The sequence below is a fragment of the Melanaphis sacchari genome, unplaced genomic scaffold, assembly GCF_002803265.2.
Source record: "Melanaphis sacchari strain LSU unplaced genomic scaffold, SCAv2.0 Contig20_pilon_pilon, whole genome shotgun sequence".
Lineage (NCBI taxonomy): Eukaryota > Metazoa > Arthropoda > Insecta > Hemiptera > Aphididae > Melanaphis > Melanaphis sacchari.
The window spans coordinates 7123716-7143163 of NW_020271042.1; the positions used below are offsets into that span (position 1 = coordinate 7123716).

Genomic DNA, 19448 nt, shown 5'->3' on the forward strand with positions numbered 1-19448 from the left:
ATATTTTCATCCTTTGGGGATTGTGGCTTCGATCAGATTTATAATGATACTTTCCGATTACGATTAAAGATGTCAACGTGTCGTATATTACCTAACTACTTCATTTCGAATGTAACATTTAGCATCGTATAAAATAACACTAGTACATTATTGTGGAACGGTCGGCGGTGATTATAACGACGATGACGTTACAAGCAAATTATATTCTTTCGAGCGAGATAAAATACGATGTTTAAAAATATGTACCTGTATGGTATAACCAAGGACCTATTTTCAACGAGTGTTCAAAATAAAAAATATGTATTACAATCAAACAAAACGGATCAAAGGTAAATTGGTCGAAAGCATCCAACATGGCCAGTGAGTGGGGGATGATGATCCTCATAATACATAAAATAATATTTTAGTCTATAACAGTGTAATCATAATGCACTTAAACGGACGGTTGGACACGTTCGTAATGACGTGTGTCGATGGCAAATAAGAAAATGGTAGTAGTAGTATATTATATAGAAAAGAGTTTTCACGCAGTTGTCGTCGTATCTAAAAGAAATATATATAAATGATGGAAGAACAAATAAACGAGTATTATTGTGTCGGTCGTTTTTGTATGGATTGGTATTATATATCTGTTATAGCTATATGTCGTAAAAATATTGACAGAATTAAACGTTCTGAGAGACGACGTTTTTGCCTCCCCCGTGATTCCAAATATGGAGGTCCAGACAATAGGAATGCGACTACTCGAGTTAAAGATATAAATTGTATAAAAAAACACTGACTTGAGGTGAAAAAAATTACGGGATTTAAACACCGCCGCTTGGTGCGCATAAAAATATGACACGGGCACTTCGGAACTGAACGGACATTTTAACCGAGACAACACGCAGGTTTAATAATTATTTAATAATGCACGAGATTTTTCAGCCGGAAAACAGGACGCCCGTTACGTCACAGTTTTTAGACAAAAATACCGATGTACAGATGTGGGATTTGCACTGCATTATTTATCAATATTCTGCAGTGGTACTTTGAAGCCTTGGACGATTAAAATAATTTTAACTATTTACCATTCTTATTAATTTGTAAAAACCGTTTGCTGGTATGCTACCTGTTTAATAATAATATATCTAGGCAAGCGTGTAGAACTGTATCGTCTAGAAAATGCGTTAAACCGCGTGTGCTCTATTTATGCGCTTCTGCGTGGTGAAAACGATGAATTATCGAAATTTCGCATAATATTTATAACACCACAGGCTACTAGTTACAGTGCACGAGAATTTAATTCATAGTGCTCAGCTACTGACTTAAAATAATTACCTCATCTCAGAATATTGATGTAAGTAATATAATGTGATATTATTATTTATTATCATGGTTACGGTTCGCCACGGTCAATTCTCGCCGAGTCTATGGCGCACCTCTAGTGTCATGAAAATAATATCTCCGCGAGTGGACGACTACACCACTAATAAATAATGACCGAATCGTCGTGATGATCACACTTATATATATATATATATTTGATATTGTGAAATGATAGTATATACACGGCCTAATACAACGTATCATCGCCATGTGCCCAATTGTTATTATGCACCTAATGAAAGTACCCATACTACACGCATACAAATTAAGCAATAGAAGTTCTTATACAAACAATGTTGGTACGTTTCATATAATAATAATAATGCATTGAGATACCTGATGGAGGGAAGTTAAATAGGTCGATTCCGTATCGTACCTGCATAAAATATGAAATGTTCCTCATAAAAAAAATATTGTGTTATACAATATCCGACGACGCGACCAAAAACATAAATTATTTAAGGAAGAACTTATACACTTATATATTATAAATACCATATGAAGATCAGAGGTGACCCCGTGGATTTTGGGGGCGATCAGATGGAAACAAATTAAACGCCTATTAAAATACGGGTAAACGATTTATTAAAACAACAATGTTTTATTTTATGGTTAAATAGGTATAAATATATAGACGAGAGATGCGTATATTATAAAAATTTTGTTTCCCCGAAGAGTAAAAGTTCGCCACTCACCACGATCGGAAGAACGATGATTCATTTCGATTTTACTGTCTGCTGAATAATTGTATTCAACATAATTATTATTATATTAAACACTACTTGTGGAGAACGACGGCGTTTCCCACGCGTGCGCTCGTTGCTGCAGCAGAAAAGGGAAATCATATTTTTGCGATCTTATTAACATGGCCTTGACTTTCGAACACATCACCAAAAACCGGACGGTAGTCGTGCGCGCATTATAAATATATATGATATTTATTTTACGTACATGTGGGTATAAGTGAACGCATAAATATATAATATACGCTGCTTGCAACGAATGCCCAAGCGTTAATGCTTTCGCCCGGCTCTTGCCTATAGACCGGTCCGCGTATCGAAAACAGTCTGCGGATCGCCGTTTTCGTACCACTCGTTTTCCCTTTCAGAAAGACATTTCCCGAAACGTTTATCAACAACACAAAACTTGACAGAACCAATATCCAGTCAATAACCTAACCATTCACGCGTTCGAACGTTTTATTTTCATAGAGAATATTATGACGAGGGTTTAAGCGCAAGTTGAATTTTTTTCTAGTCTGTAGATCTGTAAATAGACAATTCGAGTTTCGGACGATACTGATTATTTTAGTGTAATTTTTAGTTTGCATTTTTTGACAGATTTGACATTTAAATGCATTTTTAAAGTTGTTCACCTATTATTTGTAGGTACAGTGAACGTAAATAATTGTCATACGAAATTTGAATATAGATATGAAATTGATACTCGTGGCCTGTATTACTCATGCACTGTTTAGATGTTTTTGAAGAAATCGGAAGATATTTTTTTAAAGTGTTGATAAATTATTTTCAAAAATAAACAAAACATGTCTAAAAGATAAGTTTAGAGAGTTAGTGCCACTACAACCATAATTATTATTACTCATTGAGAGTTAATTACTGTAAACATTTTGAATCTATAAAACGAATTGTGAATGCAATTATTAACGAGCACGCCATTTCTGTTAAAAAAAAAAAATTACAAAACGCAAAAGATGAATAAAAGGTACAGGCATTAAATGTATGTAAAGGCCCATTCCGATACATTTTCTGAATCAATAACGTTGTAATTACATGACAATATAATACGGCTTACGGCTGTAACGATTTCATGACGTGAAAATCCAAGTGTGAAATTATTATGATATCATAATATTATAATAAATTGTTATATCAAGTGTATAGCGATGACAATTGTACAATGTCGCCTAACGAGGCCGAAAGACCAAGATTTTGGTGGGATATTACTTATTATATTATATGTGGATGACCGAGACAAAGATATAATATAATACCGATAGCCCGGCATAACACCAAAGCGGCGACGTCGATTAAATGATAAAAAACTGTGTACGAAATCCACGAGGACCGCTATAATATATAGGTATTAGGTATAGAGCACTCTACTATTATGATTATTATATTATTATTGTTATATTGTCTCCGTAAAATGCGCGCATGTTTGCAATGCATTTACGTGCGTGAAAAATTTCCCAAACTATTTCTAGGCCAAATAAATAATAAAGTAGAAAAAAAATAACATATAGGTAACCCCAGTTACGCGGGCTCCGTTTTTCTACAGTGGGTATTCCGTATTCGGCCTTTTAAAGAAACGCAGCGTGCATGCTGATCGCATACGTACACGACACACAGCTGATATCGTACGCAGTCAAGACAAAACATTTTTTTTTCTCATGCATATTTTAAAAGCAAAAATAAAAAAAAAATAATAATAACAACCATAAACTCGACACTGCAACGCTTAGCGAACGATCAAAATACATTAACGTATTAAATTCTTGTTTAGCTCTTAACCACAGGGGAAAAAACGTCTTAAACCGACCGTCCAACCTTCGATTCCGATCCAATGTGGTTATATTACATTATACACACGACGTGTTATGATATTATTATTATGGCGCGCTGGTAAACGCGGGTTTCTGTATTATTTCCTCGCCATGCACATATCGAGTTTATCGTTTTTCAGTTTAATACTCGAAGTCACTGACCAGTGAAATGGGTGTGTAGTCGGTTTTTAATATCATACAAATTGTTATATTATTATTTATGTATTCGTCAACAATGGCGACGTGCTGATTTAGTTTTTGAGCATTCCGTAATATTTCCGACTGTACGAAATTTTTAATATATTTTATTCTCGTACACGTTCATTATATTTCGTTTATGCGAATACATAATTTATAAAATATGATGAAATGCACGAGCGCGAATCACTTTTTTAAGCATTATAATATAGTGTATACTATTCAATGTTATAGGTATACGTACAGTGCTTCATAACTCATAAGTTTTAAAACATGCGAATATTGCAAATTTAAAACGCTTATATTTAATCAAATGCAAAATATTTATCACTTGACGATGTTCCTTGATCTTTCTATTGTTTAATTACATTTAAAATTATTAAATAATTTTTAAGTACCTAACAAAAAAATATAGAATTTGCGAAATTAAAAAAATAAAATAAATATTATTTTTTCATATCAATTATAATTATTCACAATATGACATTTCAACAATTTATATTATATAAACTGTACAAAAGTTAATACTTTATTCAATCTCATGGCTCAGATGCTTTATATTAAACAGTCATAAATATATTAATTATTATTAAAATATCATATACTAGTTTAATTATTGTTTTAAGTTGATATTATAAAAAATATTTATTTTCAAGAAAAATGGTCGGTCAGTAATAATAAAATAACGACACCTAAGATAAAATATAAATATCAATTATGATTTTAATAAACCATTTTATTACCTTTTACAATCATTACACGTTTTAAATTTATATTTTAAAAATATAATTTTTGTAAAATACTCGATAACGTTTAATGTATTTTTTTTTCAGTAGCTAAAATATTTCTTGAGAAGGTTAATTACACATCCTCTATTCTTGCTGATAATTTATTTTCACTTATTAGTAATTACTTAAAATGCAATATTTATTATGCTATATTATTGAACTGAAAGTTGAAAATTCAAATACTTAACTTTAAACCAGTAATAGTTAAAGACACAGTGTATAGTTTCTATAGTGCAATATTATTTATCTACTATTATTTAAACACACGATAATGTTGGTTTTCTTTTCAATATTTTGATAATTTATAGAAACATAAACATAAGCATAATATAAAAATCTAACGAAAGGTAAGTAGATATTTAAATTAATCAAAGAACATTTTTCCGACTAAATAATATAAATTAATTTAATTTGTATACCGTATTACACGATTTGAAGGTTAAATAATGGAAAATAAAGTACATAAGATCGACCTCTAAGTAATTTGATGATAATTAAGGACGTCCTTGAATGATAATATAGTTTTTTTATGTATTATTACAAACAACAATTGAAACTTCACAATATTTTGAATTTTTTAAGAGTTCTCCGTAATTTTCGTTTTCATATTAGATATGCATTTTGTAAACAGGTTCTGACGTTTTTGTATGCAGACTGACCAATTGGAGTAATGAAGCTTGGTTAATTTTTATTATTATTTTTTAAAGCATTAAGATTTAAAAATCCATTATTGGCTAACATTTGTGTTGGTATATAGGTATAATATAGCATATACAGTTTTTCGTACTTTATTGCCTATTGGTCGTCGTACGCAGTAGACCTTGTCGGTGGCTATAATGTCTGCTTCTGTGTTTTTTTCGTTCTCGAGAACATTTTCTATAGTCGATATCTAATGATATATATCATTAGCCTCTGCCTTTCAAGATAGGGATGTAAATAATTATCGATGTCGCGCCGTATTATACACGTTCAGTTTCCTGATAAAAAAAAAAATAAAAAAATATTAAATGGTGGGTGAAAGCCACCCGCAGCAGACTTGACCCACGGTCAGCTACTTTTATACAAGAACAACTAGTCGAGATACTATATCGTAAATAATAATAATAATAATAATAATAATTAAAATAATAAATAAAAACAACACAGATTCGTTTGTCATTGTCGTTTTATAGTATAATATGTATTCGTGTCACAATAAACGATTGTCGAAAATGTATTTAAGGTCTTTCGTAGAGAGCCTTGATAAAACACACGAATGTGTGAATAATTACACCGAACAATTAAGAAACGAAAAAAAAAACGTAACCCATATTTGTTTTGGTTGTTCGACTTTTCAAATTTTAAATTTTTTAGTTGTCTTCCTCTGTATCATCATTATTTGATTATACTGAACGTGCGTTTTAAAAACATGAAGATAGCGATAGTTACGTTAATCGAAATGAGTAACTACCAATAAGTTGGCTAAGACCGCGGTTAGGTTAGGTATACTGGTGTCTGGTTCCAAGATGACAATCGATTCTGAAGCTCAAAGTTTTTTTGTTTTGTAGTTAAATGTGATATAAATAGCTATTATAATACATTGTACCTACATAATACATTATAGTTACAAAAACAACTAAAAACGTTCACATCGACGGGACTATAGAAAAATGCATTCGGTCATTGGTATAATAGGTATACTTATGCGTGTAAACGGGAATATTTTTGTCACAATATACAAATACCTACAAGAACGCGCGTATGAATTATTCGTAATATTATTATTATTATTATTATACGCTTATTACAATAGAATATTTTTTAAATAAACTTACCACGATGTGAATCATTGCAGAGTTTTTTGTCTAAACATTACACTGAATACATTTTATTTTGCTTTTTTTCAGTAAAATATTTGTTCATTTTTTGTTTCATTTTGGAAACAAAAAAAAAAGTATATTTATTCATCATTTTATACTCGTAAATCGTAATACTGTTACTCGTTGCGTTTTTTTAACTATCACCTATGCATTTAAAAATAGTTCTTTCTAACTATCTTAATAATAGGATCGAGTATCGAACAAAATAAATTATTTACATTTTATACTTACTATACTTTGTACTTGAGTGTTGTGGACTGTTATATATACGTCTTATTACGACGACGGTTATGTATTGGTATTATCTGCCGTCAATGTAGTTTTTTTTTTTTTTTTTTTTTTTGTTTAAATAAGATTAGAAATCCAGTAAAAGTTAAGTAAAATTGCTTAAAGAAAAATTATTGTTATCTGTAGAAATATATAAAAAAAAAGTGAAAAGACCAATGTCGCTGGTTCCCAATCAACGTGAACGGACAACCCGTAGATGGTCACGCGATTTGTACACAATGTGCGCATAGTCTATAGACGTATGATAATATTATTAGGTAAATTAAAATATGTATATTAGTGTATACTGTTTATATTTAACATAATAATATTATACATTTACTATTATAGTGTTACACTAAGCGTTTTGTGCGCGTTTCTATTATGGATTGATAAACATTAGAATATCAAAACTTCACTGTACTTCAATGTTTTTTTTTTTTTTTGTAAATGACGTTGAAACTAGATTTTTTTATCAATATAGGTATAGACCATTTTTATATCTAATACGAATACAACATATCCATCGCTCATGAATTTCCAAATAAACGTTTACTGATGAGTTTATAACAATGCAAATATTTACCCGTCACTATAGGTTCTAAGCAGTCTAATACGTCATTGTAAGCAGATAATAACTTTTTATTTTTAATAACATTGACAATATTATAGTGCATTGTTAAACTATTATTATTATTTAGATTAAGATAATTTGGCATAGATGGCTTAATTATAATTAACTTGATTGATTGTTTGTATACCTGGTGTCACATAAATTGTATTTTGATGATATTTTATACAAACGAAGGACGAATGTTTATAATAAGTTTAAGGTAATGTGAAAAATGATAATATATATATATATAGGTACAAATTAAAACGGTATTTATAAATTGTACAGTGTACATATAGCAATACAATATTAAAGATAACTAATGGAAACAAAACTGAAACTCTGAGTTTGGTTATTACTTATCAATTATCACTAATTATTAATTAGACATATTATTCCTAGGACTTAAGACACTTGATTCTGTCGATACCAATATTTTTTTGATCGAATATAGGTGTAATTTTTTAAAACCAACAATATATTAAACAATAAAATAATTGAAAGAAATTAGCAATGTTGACTGCACTGACATTAAACGAACGTTTAAACAAAATTTTAATATGTATATATAACAGTGAGTTATCTTCGTCGGTGGATGTCTGGGATATAGAAATGATTACAAGACGCTAACTCGTGCGTGATATTTTGTATACCTACTCGTAATCTTATTACATATTTATATGCAAGAAACGATTTTATACAATTTTATATTCGTCACAAATACTGCCTTAATACGTCTTATACTTTAGTGCGGAGGAACTATTATCGTGGTTATCGCATAGACGTTGTTTGCCGATTAAAAGCCTCTTCGGGTTAAAAGTGGCAGCGCATGTCCCTTTCTCTTAGTAATCGATCGGTCAAAACGTATTTTTATTAAAATGATAAAAATAATGTAATAAATAATAAAACTCGCGCACTGGCTCCGGTGAAAGACCGACGACCGCCACCGTCCGCGTCGGTATGTAGGCTTCGGACACACTGGCCTCCTTCCCGCACCTGTACGTATTCGCTTTTAAACGCGTAATATCGTATGGTATATAATAATATTATACGCTTGCACATTTGTCGTACACAATGAGAATGCTTTCAGACGAGACACGTGTGTGGCTATCCAATAGAATCATAGTACAAGACATAAAAAGTATTTTGTATGTAAACGCGGCCTTTTATACAAAACACTTGTTGAACACTGATTAAATAATAAAATTTTTTTAAATAATTAGTTAAATTATTCATTGTCGGCCCGACCATGGAAGTATAAGGATCTATGCTGAGTTATAACGAGCATTGATCGTCGTTATACAATTACTGCGGTCGGGATTTAGGACCGCGCCGTCCGATTATGTCGCCACGGAAATCCGACTGAAACTCGCCGGAAGTCTTCGTACTCGATCACCCATCATTGTCACAATCACGAAAGTATAATATTATTATGAACATATCGGACAAACGATTATATATATGCGTAATTTATCATAATCGCCATTCGTCAGCGACTTAACGTGTAGCCTATACCTGACCTAGGTACCTATAAATTATGCGTATTATTATTTATAGGTACGCGACTATGACGTCCTTGATATGACTATTTCCCACCGACACGACGCATGTGAGCACCTGAATTTAGTAAAGTTCACTCCGTTACGCTTACAATACGTTGATATTTTCCAAAGAAATCGTTTATTTGTTTTACAAAAAAAAAACGTTGTACTCATGACACGTACTCGCCAAAATATTCAAATCGAACAAGTCGTTTGAAAATCCTTTGCAAGGAGTGATTTCACGATGAACCACCCTACATGCACAAATCTGCTAGTTTCGCGGAATTACTGAAGGTTCGCGACTCTTTGCCTCTGTATTTATGAACCTACGCGTAAACTTTATTCGTGATCGTCGACGGATATCCTGTAATCAAGAGAGAAATTATATCACTTTCATTTTTTTCCGTCGCCCTCATTTATTATAATATTCGAATATATTGCATGTCTGTTGCAGTGAGGTGCACGCGTGCTCGCTTTACATTTTTCTTTTAAAAGCAAATTGTACGGTTTTGTATCTGATAATATTCTGATCTACTATATAATAATATCATAGGTTATAATACACTATATAATCCTATATCGTCGTGAATAAATTTGAAATTTAATTCTCGTGCTTAAACAGATCGTGACAATATTATTGGCGATAAATACTGTGCGTATTATATTACTACCATAAACGGCTAGGTTATATGGGGTGAAAATATTGAATTAAAATATTTAGAATATTTCGTAGGTAGGTACCTATATATTATTATAATTTATAATAAATGCCAGTATTTAGTGTAGTAAATTGCTTTCGTTTGAAAATATATCATTAAAAATCACACCAAATATTTGAAATATTTAAAAAATTTGGAATGAGGCCCAATAATTATGATATGTTTATTCATACATTTATGATGCTTTAATTTTATAGATTTTATTTTATCTTGAGTGTAAATAGGAGAAAATTAGTTAATTAGTTAAAACTGATTAAATTTTTATGAACACATCGTTACTAAACCAGTTTTTTATTTTTTTATTTTTTATTTTGGAATACTAAAAGTGATGTAAACTAAAAAAATATAATGCGTTTCTAGTTTTTTTTTTTTTTTTTTTTAATTCATTATTATTTAATTTTTGATGTAAATTTATTCAGCTCACAAATAGTAATCAAACTAAATTAAATATTATATCGTACAATTTTACAATACTCGTTCATTGATAAACTGTTGTTCTAAATATTAGGCGAACAAAATACTGTTATGGATTTTTTTATTTTTAATCATTTGTTTGTTCTTTAAATATTTTGTTATAGTCAAATGAGTCAATCAAAATACAATATTACGCAATAAAAACATTTTGGTTAACTGATTTTTTTATTCTATTGAATATTTTTATTTCGGAAATTCATGTTTATATTTTTGTTTTATGCCATTGATTTTTTCAAATATTATTTTGCAAGAAGTCGCACATTTTTTTTCTGTCTAATATTCAAAAATGTGACAAAACATCTTTTACGATTTAGCTTTTGCACATAATTAATGGACATTTAGTGTGTTTTTGGAGAACAATGTATATTACTATGGTTGTTCTATAAAATTGTATATATAAAAAAATCGAATGACCATTTATTTTAAAATGAAACAATACTTTATTTCCCGAGTGATATTTAATAACTCTCCATGGATTTTTGTATGCATCTACGAACCGTTGTGCATTACTGGAAATACTAGTAATACCGTTTAATATACCTCTATAATAATTCCGTATACGGTGTTAAAAGCATGATCATTCCATTCTCTAACGGTCTGAAATTCATATATGTATATGTAATACACATATATATGTTATGTATTGTTTGTACATAGGCTTAATTTCAAAATTATTTGGAAGATCAACATAATTTTACCAATCCTAAGTGTAATTTACTATTATTTCTAATCATGGGGTCAATAGTTCAAACACTAGACTATTAACTTGTACTTTATTTGTGGTTATTTTATGAATATGTGTCCCTACAATAAATCTTCAATATTCATAATTTAATAGCATTATATAATACTACTAGAAATTAGTTTATAAATACGAAACTACATATTTATTAATTTTTGACTTTTAAAAGAAAACCATTAATTTCAAATAACATTTTCATGTTATACCATAATAATCGGAATATCACGTTTATTATATTTGTATAGTACACAGACAGTTATTTAAACAAAACTATCGTAACCCATAAGTTTCAAAGTTTAATACAGCGAAGTTATTTTCAAAACACCGAATTTATTTAACTTATATTAAATAGAGAATATTATACGATATACTTTTGACTAAATAGATTCAAAATGTGTTTGCTGTTTTTATTTCATCCTGGAGAGTCATTCGTAGGTAATTTAATACGGCAAAGAATTTGACAAACACCACATACGATTTACGAAACCCAGACCAGACGAGTCCTATACTCATCACATATTATATTGTATGATTTGTATGTTCATTACACGTACAATGCATTTATTGTCTGCGTTACAAATAAATCGAAAACGTTTCTAGATCAACGTTTTCATAGTGGATTATAGTGAAACGTCCGAAAACGCTAAATTCATTATAAAATTTTATAATCTTTCATACATGTTGAACACATCATGTACATTCCTGCTTTAACTTTCTGCCATCGAATTAGACGTCGAAAAACAAGTATCTTGTCAATACGGATTCTTCTAAGGTTCATTTTTAAGTGTGTTTATTGTGCAGTACTATCGAATAAAATCTGACAGAAAACATAGTTTAGATAGTTGTATTATTATTTTATTGTTTATTGTCTTAACAAGCAAAACTATTATTCTCGGCACAAATTACTAATAATACAATTAAAAACGTATTGTCTGTAATTCTATATACTATTTTTAAATTATAACTATTTTTTTACCAACTAAAAATATTCTATTGTTTAGCGTATTATGGGCGTATCACTTGAACACAAGTTCTTTAATACCAGATAACATCATGTGAATTTAATAATTATAATATTAATATTGCAAAATAAAACAGTAAGTAAAACTGCGTTAACTGCTTGCAAATTGTAGTGTTAACTATAATCTGATAAATAAAAAATTTTCAATGTCAAGCATTGTTCTAACAATTTACACAAAACAGAATGTAGGTAATATTATAGTATATCATAGTATGTTATTACAGTGTAGTCGCAGAAGCTACTGGATATTCGCTTTACCGCAAAAACTCTTGTCAAACATACAATATGCATTGCTTGTAAGTAGGTCGTTTCATATACTATGCACTATACGCGCTGCATTCGCTAGCGATTTTATTACGATACAAATTTATGAATGCTATTGTATCTAATATCTGTGTGATATTGAATTATGTTTTGTGTGTTCTTTCACAGAAATAATATTATAATATATGATGCGTTAGAACGACGAACATTGGGTGTCTAACGATTAACATGATATTACTTAATATATTATGTCGTTACAATTAATATTGTCTTCAGAAAACATAAAGATGATACGGTTTTAACATACGTAACACCGTGCATTTAACTACTACGCATTTAAATTTATTTTACACCCGATGTCTTCGCTGTTTAAACATTATCTAGAATAATGCATGTGTATTTGAACAAGTGGTATTTTGTTTCACGTGAACACAATACACGGATAATTTCAGATGAATTTAAAAAACGCACATGATAGGTATATATTATATTATATACATGTATGTGTATATTATATATTGTGCTGCAAAGCACTTTGTTTGTTTTTACAACAAATGTTAATGGATTCAAGACTATGTATGACAACTATTTGTTCGCACAGCTTCGAAACGCCTTATACACATACAGCGATCTGCAGCTGATCGACTTGAGCAACAATTATGGGTGCCAATGGTGATGGAAAGAGGGTTAGTGGTTAAGCACCCTACATAAATGTACAGCGCATTTAAACTGTATAGATATTAAATTTATAAATAATATATTATATTATGTATACCAGTTTAACGGTTGTCCGTGACAAAAAAGTAAAATAATTTGAAAAGATACATACAACACAAATATTGGAATATTTGGAATCGATAATATTTAAAAACCATCACACGTAAGATGAAAAAAAATTAATTAATGTGTATATAAACAAAAACAGTATTTACAAGTTTAATTGAAATTATTATTATATTCTTCCACACTCGTATATTGTAAATATATATGATTGTAGCTTTACTATAGCTACCTTTCTCTCTCTCAAAAAAAAAAAAAAATATAAAATAACCTCTTTTAATGTACGAATTAACATTATGGATAAACGCACTTATACACCCGTCAACTGTTATAATTTCCGAAAAAAATTCAGCTTTTTGATAGGTCACTTGTAAAACTATAAAAATAAACATTGATATAACGATGATCTTTGCATTTGATCACCAAATATCGGAATTTTAATAATAAATCGAGATTCCTGACTTCAGATTTTCATATGGCCACACTCTAATTGTCTATACATTGTAGTCAACCTGTTATACAATATGGTCGGGGTCTGACTGTAAGCCAGACATAGTGACTTGACGACAACGTTGTTTGCGGTGGAAATTCGACAACCGTGACTGTCTTCACTGCGACAGATATATACCTGCACTCTACAGCTATATAATAATACTACATCGTCGGCACAAATGTGATTTTAATGACGTTATTTCGTTAACGCGGGTAGATATATATATATATATATATATAAACACACGTCGTTTAGAAAGTGCATGTACCGACCGATATCATCGTGCTCTAATAGAATACATAATATAGTATGGTATAAAAACGATAATGGAATCTGAGGAGGGCCGATAATACTCGACATATTGTGCGTGAGTCGGCTTAAGGATAAATCCGATTCTGCTGCAGGAAGTTGGAAATTTTTCCGGTGTTATTCGTCGTATCTCAATCACACATTTTCTATTTCGCCAATGTCAGACGTATCAATTATATATAAATATATATGTATTTGATTATAATTTATGTTTACAAGCGTTAAACGCCATCAGAAGCGAACAATAAATTTGATACCTAGGTATACATCTTATCCCCTAACTAACGTATGTATTTGGGGGAAAGGAAACAATGATCACAGACCGTGAAACTAGTTCAAGGTCGTGTTTGACGAATTATTCGGCTACCAATGATTGATATGACGTACACTGCACGAATCGCTCCGGAAACGTTTGCTGTAGGTTAGGATTTCCGAACGATGTAGATGACGACAAAGACGACGATTCACTTGTAATAATGATGGTATTATTGTTTCCGGTCCAACAAAAATTAGAATCGTTTCCTATTGCGCGTACATAACAATTTAATATGCGTAGATACGTTCTCGACGTACAGCATGTCTTGTACAACGAGTATTGTATTCACAATAACACTACTGTTACTATAGTAAATCCAATACGATCGTATGTAGCGAGTTAAGTATAATTGTTAATAGTTATAGTATATATTTCATACTACTAATACCTATACGCTCACAACGCCTTAGATGCAGCTAATGATAACAGCCGTCTAAAAAAACCGATACATTTAATATTGTCGGCCATGCAGGTAGTCTGCAAAGGTGAAAAAAAGCTTAGTATCGTTTCGATCGTAAAATATGTATTTACAGTCACGCCGTTGCCGCGCAGTAGTTATAAGTATGCCGAACTTTCACAATATTTATGAACATATTTCTAATTTTTATTAATACTGCAAAAAATACATATTGTTTTCTCTTTACCTTTACAAGTTAAACATTCTATAAACAAACATTTGAAGCAAATTCAATATTTATCTAATTCCACATTTAAGTCGTACTCGACAAATGTTCCGTGTATTGTTCAAGTACACAAACAAGTAATCGAAACAAGTAGGAATGCCAAAATTATAAGTAATTGAAATTAGGAATACCCTTGTACAAGCTTTTAGATCAAATGTATTCCTATAAATAACATTAAAATTTAAAGCATTTCATAAGGAAAATTAAATGACTACAATATCACCAATAGTATAATAATATTATGTAACTTTATTTTTTATAATGGCTGAAAAAAAAAATAAAAAAATACTCATGATGAAAATGTTATAAAATTAAAAAAGAAAAACTTAGTGTATAACATATATTGTTCATTGAACACGTCTAAATAGTTTATATATTATTAACATTATGTGGTTTAATATTAGATGTTGCCTAATGGCAAGTATCCAAAGACCAATCCAATAAAATATATGTAAATATTTTTTAAATTGAATAAATAGCTTCTAAATATACATTAAATAATTAATTCGTTGTGACAAATATGATTAAAGTGATGTCTTCGAATCGACAAAACTTCGTAGTAATTCAATTCTATTTAATATAATAAAAATGAGACTAACTAAGCATTTCATAGTTTATATTCTTAATAATATAATACGATATTATATTTCATAAAACATTTATGAGCGAAACCGTAAAATAATAATATATACATTATGAATATTGAATATATAAAACTCAGATTTCTGTTTACATTCGTAGGTAAAAAGCTATTTACAAAAAGCTGGAGGCGGACAATATATAATATATATTCACGATTACGCAAATTTCACAATCCTGACGAATTCCTGTCGACAGGTTAACCAATGTGTAGGTACGGATGATTATTTATATATATTTTTATTTTTTTTTTAACACTTTCTATTGCTTTTCATACTATTCACACTTCGTATTTTAAATACTTTTTATAATATCTTCAGCTGCCTAATAAAATCTATTGTTAAATATTATTTACACGAATGATCATTAAACCTAAGATCCTAAAATCGTTCATTATTTCGTATACGAATTTATTTATATCTTCTTTAGTGTGAAATATTTTATTTTACAATTGCCACCTTAAAAAATAAAAAAATCGAAGGAAATACCAGAAATATTAGAAACGTATGATTTTTGTACCTATCTATGTGTACATCCATCGTACAGAAATTGTGTCATCGTTACGAGACGTCTATGTTGTCACGACATAAACAAATTATTGTTTTTAAATCTTTGGTAAAACATCGAGCATAACATGCGATAGTTGTAGTACGCCTTATAATTAATACGGGTTCTACACAATCGATCTGTCATATCGACCCGATTCTGGTGATAATATTACGGATTACCTATTATGAATCTGTACTGGTTTACAGTGTATAATTATTATTCAGATGGCGTAACATAGTGGGCGATGAACAATTACGGCTAATTACGCATGTTTGTACATGGTGTCGAAATTACAACACTCATAAGCCATTTATAGAGCGGCGTTTGTGAGCATATCGCTCGAAAAAAAAATTAAAAATTAAATAAGAGCAATTTAAGAACCTTCGGACTATATGTGTGTGACGATTTCGTGAGCACTGTATTCACGGGTCATTTATTACTTAAAATAATAAAAGTGAAAAAAAAAATAAAATAAAATAAAACGAGAATACAGCCGTTACGTGTTGTATAACGTCACTCTGAAGACATATATTTCGTTGATGACACGACGAAAGCGGATGGATCACGACGCAAAAAGTATGCGCGAGAAGAAGATGTATAGTCGTGTTGCAATCTCGTCGACTTAATACAGTTTATAATAGGTGGTCGATATAACAAGTGACGACGAAAGTGATTTCGTGAAAAACGAACAATATTATTATGTTTGGGAATCGTTTAGCATAGTAAATACTATGCATAAGCATATATTGTAGACGGTAAAATCCGATCGCCACGGAACGTATTCAGTCGATGTTTTCGAATTTGTTTACATTCACCATAATTTTATTCTTTGTACTACATCATTCCTATGTACTTACTGTGTTCGCAAAGTACGGACAAATCATATTATAATGATATGCGTGGTATAATATCAATAATCTCACTTTATATCGATGTATTTGAAAAACATTATTTTATTATACTTATATATATATATAATAATACATATACACTTGAAATTGTAGCGAACGCTGTGTAGTGCGCATGCTATGTATAGGTAATATGCGTTTAATTTTATATAAATAATTGTATTCAACGGCAAGTGATCGGTTTATGATGTAGTTAAAATGTTATCGGTCGATAAATTACAATTTTCCGCCGTCAGTTTTTTTTTTATTTATTTATTAAATTTACCTATATAAGTGTATATCATAAGAGTATATACACATCTTTGAAACGAAGAATGTTCTTAATCTTGTTCGACTGATTTCGATCGTTCTTAATATTCCGAAGAGACCTGCTATAGAACGGATTCCATGCCAACATATTTTATTGTTAAATAAACAGTGATAACCGATTAAAATGTGATCACGAGCATCATCTTTAAAAGTAGCGTACGACCTCCATCGGTGGACCGAAATGAATCGTTAAGAAGCGTTATTGACAAATGATGATGGATTTTGAACAATCCATATAGGTACGTGATTCCTTCTGGATCGTTTTGTTTGATGATAAACCTTTTGACCTCCACCATTAGTGCATACATACGTCAGCTAACTACAGTCCGATTACTCAAAGCGTAAACGGAGAAATCGTTTTAAAATTCGTATAATACCTTTATGAAATTATCCCGATAAACGATTTTTAATCGGAAAATATGATATACTTCAAATTCACAATTTAATAATTAAATATTTCAACATTTGTCATATTTTTAGATACACACTAGACCACGAACACTATATAAAAACTGCTTATCGAGGCCCCGAAAGCGTAGGTATATTGTTCGTTACTAAAAGCCTGCGGCTAATGCATTTTTGTCTGCATACTGCAGCGGGCAAACAGAACGTTCGTAAGACTTTCTCCAGTTTTTCGCGTGCAAATAGATGATTCCCTTTCGCATTCCTAAGTGTTATCGAAAACAAAGTATTTTGACCTAGGTTATAATTGTGTTTTAACCGCCTTCAAGTAATTTTCAAAATATCAGGACTTCTCACTGTGGTATTGTAAAAGGGTTTCCTTAGAAAACAAAATGAGAACATAAACATGCATTATTAAAATATCTAGAAAGCAAGTATCGCAATACAAGTATAAAATGTCACGTTTTTCCTCCTATATAGTATTTCAAATGACGTCAGATTTTTATGTATTCGGTTGGTATAACGTGCGTATACATACAGATCAGAGACTTGAACGAACGAATTAAACGTGAAACAATTGAATATAATATACGAATATATAATAGTGGACATCGTCAGTCAAGTTAACGTGTGTAATATAATATGTTTCTCGATAGAAAAAAAAAAAAAAACAACAACTTAATTTTTGTCACACCTACAAATAGGGAGAGAAAGAATGACATAGTGAGACAGAGAGACAATGATAGTAGGTAGATCCATATCCATTATTATTTTATTTTTTTTACAGCGTTACATAACGTTCTAGTTTTCCAGTTTAAACTGTAATTAAATTGTCGTCTAGTCTGTCTGGTCAACAAGTATTTCGAAACACGTTTTTTTTTTTTTTTTAATCTATTAAACAGACAGAAAAGAATTGTCCGACTAATACAAATAAAAATGTCAACCGGAAAGGAAGATGTACGTGAATACTGAAATGGATTTCTATCACGATGTTTACTCGTGTTTGTGACCTATCATCGAAATGCTGTTATTGCTGTGTATGGAGGCTTAATGAATTTACTACGTCCGAATCAATACCGTTGCTTTGATCTAGGTCTTGATCCAGCAGACAGTTGGTCTGCCAGATAATATGATCTATTTTCATATGTGTTCTGATAAGTGTCATACTTGTTTGATGATTTGCAGTGTACCTATATATCATTCATATATCTTTGTTATAATATATCAAATACAAATATATTAAAATTTTTAAATATTTATTAAATTTATTGCGAACCTTTATATAATATTATGATAATTCAATATAGGAACCTATAGGCTATAAGTTCGTTTAAATTTGAATGTAACAAAATATTCATCATATGATATACGTATTAATTCCATTATTATAGAATTAACTGGAGGCATACATAAATAATTACATGAAAATCAGACAAACATTATATTATTAATATAGTTATTTTTTTATTGTAAAATTTGAGTAATTATTTGTCATGTTTTTGACTTAAATAATTTTTGTTATAATCGATATGACTGCATTTAATGTTACAAAATTATTTAAAAACTACTCAAGATATAAGTATATTAAATTACAATATAAATAAATAAATTATAGGAATCGATCAACTTACAAACATTTC

General features: G+C 30.1%; 1 protein-coding gene across 3 annotated transcripts in view; it reads left to right on the plus strand.

The window, feature by feature from the left end:
• LOC112593645 overlaps positions 1-19448 on the plus strand; it is a 31643-nt gene that overhangs the window by 8035 nt on the left and 4160 nt on the right. Inside the window, exon 1 of one of the 3 annotated variants that reach the window (XM_025338149.1) lies at positions 15768-15850. The exons of 1 other annotated variant lie outside the window; for it this stretch is intronic. The gene's annotated coding sequence lies outside the window, so the exon portion shown is untranslated. Of the gene's footprint in view, positions 1-15767; positions 15855-19448 lie in introns of those variants that run through there. One more of the 3 variants, XM_025338147.1, reaches the window with a different exon arrangement.